Genomic DNA, 5077 nt, shown 5'->3' with positions numbered 1-5077 from the left:
TAGCCTATAAACATATTTTAATTTAAAGTCAAAGTCATGTATGGGATTCATTGAAATAGTTTTTTATCGCTAAATATTTATTTAATTATCTCTATTGGCCATATACGGTAGTTTTCAATTAGATCGGAAAATTGTGGCATTGTCATAACGCAACAATTATAAAACAATGTAACAAATAAAATTATGCGTTGTGTCCTGATAATAACTCCAGTACGCCCCTACATGTTGTAAACTGGACCTGATGTAGGCTGCTAAGCAGATTAGTATCTTGCTGAATTCGGGTGGACACCAACGTCGCTGGTTTCGCGCAAATGACATAAATTATTTGTTTATCGTTCATCTATATTATTCTAGAATATGAAATTCAAAGATAATGACATACCACCGGCTTCATGACTAATTTTTTATACTTACAGGTTTTCTCAATATTTAAACTTGGTCACACCAGTCTGATCTGAGCATGCAACTATGAAGATAACTAAGATGTGCTCACAGACAAACGCATTGCAGCCTCACGTGTTTGACCCAAGGCTTTAATATAAAAGACTGAATGTAACATGAATTGTATTCAAACGCTTCTACAAATCACGACTATTTAACAATTTATTGTTTCGTAATTTTTATATGAAACCGCATAAATGATCATTGTTATTTGTTTTCATCTATATCTACCAAATTTTGTAGTAGTTATGTTTATAATATATTTTGATTTTTTTTTTGCATTCCCTCATTCCATTCATGAACATATATCTCTGTAATATTAAGATAATCTGGCATGACTTAGTAACAATTTATATGTAATTTGATTTTTCGCATCCCTACATTCCATTTATAAAAATATATATCTCGGTAATATTAAAATAATCTGGCATGACTTAGTAACAATTTATTATGTAATTTTCTATGTAATTTTTAATGAATGAGAATGAATGAATAAGACGCATATCTGATTATTATTTGTTTTCATATCAACAAATTATGTTCATAAAAGTATTGTCCACATTTCATTGTATTTTAATTTTCTCCCATCCCTTCATTCAAGTTTAAATTAAACATCCTCTTCCGTTATATTATCATAATCTAGCATGAGGGAGACGGCGTTCAACATATTTGTCAAATAGCTTAATGATACAGTTACTGTCCTAATTAATGCCAAATTGGCATTACAAATATTAAACATAAAAAATCTTTTTTGGAACCATTTGTTTGCTAAATTACGGATGCTGTCGATGAACAATTGATGTGTGATTTGACCTGTATCTAGTACAAACCAAATAAAGCCTAGTATTATTGTCGATGCTACCAAAACACAAATATACTCTAATACTTCATCAACACTGACGGTTTTTTTGGAAATCATCTTCAGGAGACAAACCAGGCCGGCATGGTTTGTATCTTCTGTCGATGACTCTCCTTCAAAAAACAAAACAAAAAACAAATACAATCACATACACAGGGGTTGGGAGGGGGGAAGGGGGTTCTGGGAAGGGGTTGGGCCCTGGGAGGGAGAACACAGCATCGACATCATTATCAGGCGATATTTGTTTGGCCTATACTAAAATAAAACCCTTGACAGAATAACATGAAACCATTGGCAGAATCCGCTATATTTGAATTCATTTATTTCGATTTCTTCAACTTTTACAATAAATTACAATTGAATAACGGTGCTTTCTTTCTGCAATCAGAAATTGTATAACAAACAAAACGTTTTACTAATTGAGTACAGTAAACCCTACGAGCCTCATTGTTTGACAAGTCTCTATTTAGTGGCGGTAATCATTTTCAAATACTCATTCGGCTACCAAATATCCCATAATACCCAAATACGAGATCTATATATATTGTCAGTAAAAAAAACAAAAGTGCGCTTTCCATGACCATCCCATGAAGTTCATTCCCATTTTATTTGATAACTATTTTTATATTCTTTATGAACATAGTTTTTTTATTTTTATTACTGATTGTGAAATGATGTTACATTTTCCCGTACCGATGTGTTATATCTCCCTGATTAATCTTTTTTCGTGTACAAACTAGAATATACCGAAATTTGTAGGGTGTGTTTGACAAGCCATAAAAGTCTTTTTAGCTCTCCATGCTGGTAGCATTACTGCTACGGTCCCGTATTTAAAATTGCCTAAAAATGAAACATTCGTTGGGCACTGAAAAAAAAATATTTTTCTGTAATTAGCTGTCCACATTTGGCTATCCCATTTGCCATATTCATGATGAATCCCCTCGGACAGTGACTAGTATGTCATTAAAGAAATTGTAATTTGATTATTTGATAACTACTCTTTGACGAATCTTACCAGAATATATACACATAGTTCTTGTTTTATCTTGGATTGCATCACGGATGATAAAATTATGCTGCATTTTTCCTCACCGATGTGTTATAGCTCCTACATTAACCTTTTTCGTCGGCAAATTCGAACATACCTAAATTTGTAGGGTATGTTTGAAAAGCCACTATTTGTTTGCTGATAGCATTACCGCTACGGACCTATAATCCAAATTGCCTGAAACGGAACATTCGTTTGGCACTCAAAATGAATAATATGCTGTCTAAACTTGGCTATCCCATTTGCTATATTCATGATGAATGACAAATCCCCTTGAACAGTGACTAGTATGTCAGAAATGTGCGCTTCTTATGACCATCCCGAAGTCCATTCCCATTTTTTATTCGTTAACAAATTTTCCAACGAATCTTACCAAAATATATGCAGATGTTTTTATTTTTCTTATTACTGATCGTGAAATGATGTTACATTTTCCCTTACCTATGTATTATATCTTCCAGAGTAATCTTTTTTCATGTACAAATTCGATTATACCAAATTTGTAGGATCTGTTTGGCATGCCACCATTTGTTGATTGCCAATCTTTTTGACCCACCTTGCTGGTATCATTACTGCTGCGGTCCTATATTCAAAAATGACTAAAATGGGAAACATTTGTTTGGCACTAAAAACGAAACATTTTTCTATAATATGCTGTCTACCTTTGGCTATCCCATTTGCCATATTTATGGTGAATAATAAATCTCCTCGGAACGTGACTAGTTTTGTCAAATAGAAATCTTGTTTCACGTTGTACTTACATGGCCAAAATTTCTCTCTATTCTTGTTTGATCAAATATATCTTAATTTGTATGGTGTATTTAACAAACGAGTATTTGTTGATTGTTAATCTTTTTGATTCTCCATGTTAGTAGCCCTAATGCTGCGGTCCTAAATACCAAATTGCCTGCGGTCCCAAATACCAAATTGCCTAATATAGAAACATTCGTTTGACTTTCGAAATGAAACCATTTTCTGTAATAGCCTGTCTCCATCTGGCTATCTCATTCGTCATATCCATGATGAATGATTAATCACCTTGGACGGTGACCAGTAATGTCATTATAGAAATTTTGCTTCACGTTGCGCTTTGTACTTACATGACCAAATTTCGTCGTGATTCTTATTTAATTACCATTTTTCCGACGAAACCCATCCAAATATATGCACAGAGTTTTTTTTTTTATTACTGATTGTGAAGTCATGTCAAATCTCTCTTACCAATGTGTTATATATCCCAGAGTAGTCTTTTTTGTGTACAAATTCAAATATATATACCTAAATTTGTAGGGTGTGTTTGACAAACCACTATTTGTTGGTTGTTAATCTTTTTGACTCTCCATGTTGGTAGCACTAGTGCTGCGGTCCTATATTCAAAATTGCCTAATATAGAAACATTCGTTTGGCTTTCAAAATGAAACCATTATGTATAATATGCTGTCTCCATCTGGCTATCTCATTCGTCCTATTCATGATGAATGATTAATCACCTTGGACGGTGAATAGTAATGTCATTATAGAAATTTTGCTCCACATTGCGTTTTGTACTTACATGAACAAAATTCGTCTTGATTCTAATTTAATTGCTATTTTTTCGACCAATCCTATCCAAATATATGCACAGAGTTTATATTTTTATTACTGATTGTGAAATGATGTCAAATCACCCTTACCAATGTGTTTTATCTCCCAGGGTAGTCTTAACATTCGTTTGGCTTTCAAAATGAAACCATTTTCTATAATAGGCTGCCTCCATTAGGCTATGTCATTTGTCATATTCATGATGAATGAAAAATGACCTTGGATAGTGACTAGTAATGTCATTATAGAAATTTTGCTCCACATTGCGTTTTGTACTTACATGACCAAAATTCGTCTTGATTCTAATTTAATTAACAATTTTCAGACGAATACTATCCAAATATATGCACAGAGTTTATATTTTTATTACTGATTGTGAAATGATGTCAAATCTCCCCTACCAATGTGTTATATCTCCCAGAGAAGTCTTTTTGCGTGTACAAATTCAAATATACCAATTTTGTAGGGTGTGTTTGATAAACCACTATTTGTTGGTTGTTAATCTTTTTGACTCTCCATGTTGGTTGTCCTAATGCTGCGGTCCTAAATTCCAAATTCACTAAAATAGGAACATTTGTTTGGCATTCAAAATGATACAATTTTCTATAATATGCTTTCTACATTTGGAATCCTCATTCGTCATATTCATGATGAATGATAAATCACCTCGGACAGTAACTATTGTTGTATTATAGAAATTTTGCTCCACGTTGCGTTTATACTCACATGACCAAAATTCGTCTTGATTTTAATTAAATTACTCTTGTTCTGGCGCATCCTCTCCAAGTATATGTACAAAGTTTATATTTCTGTTTGTGAATTGATGTTGAATATCACCCTTTCCGATGTGTTATACCACAGAGTAGTCTCTTTTCGTATTCAAATTTCAATATACCTAAATTTTTAGGGTGTGTTCGATAAACCACTATTTGTTGGTTGTTAAACTTTTTGACTCTCCATGTTGGTAGCACTAGTTCAACGGTCCTAAATTCCAAATTGCCTAATATAGAAACATTTGTTCGGCTTTCAAAATGAAACCAATATGTATAATATGCTGTCTCCATCTGACAATCTCATTCGTCGTATTCATTCATGATGAATGATTAATCACCTTGGACGGTGACTAGTAATGTCATTATAGAAATTAA

This window comes from Styela clava, chromosome 8, assembly GCF_964204865.1.
Source record: "Styela clava chromosome 8, kaStyClav1.hap1.2, whole genome shotgun sequence".
NCBI classification, from domain to species: Eukaryota; Metazoa; Chordata; class Ascidiacea; order Stolidobranchia; family Styelidae; genus Styela; species Styela clava.
The sequence above is the reverse complement of the archived record's forward strand: the minus strand, read 5'-3'. Positions refer to the sequence as shown.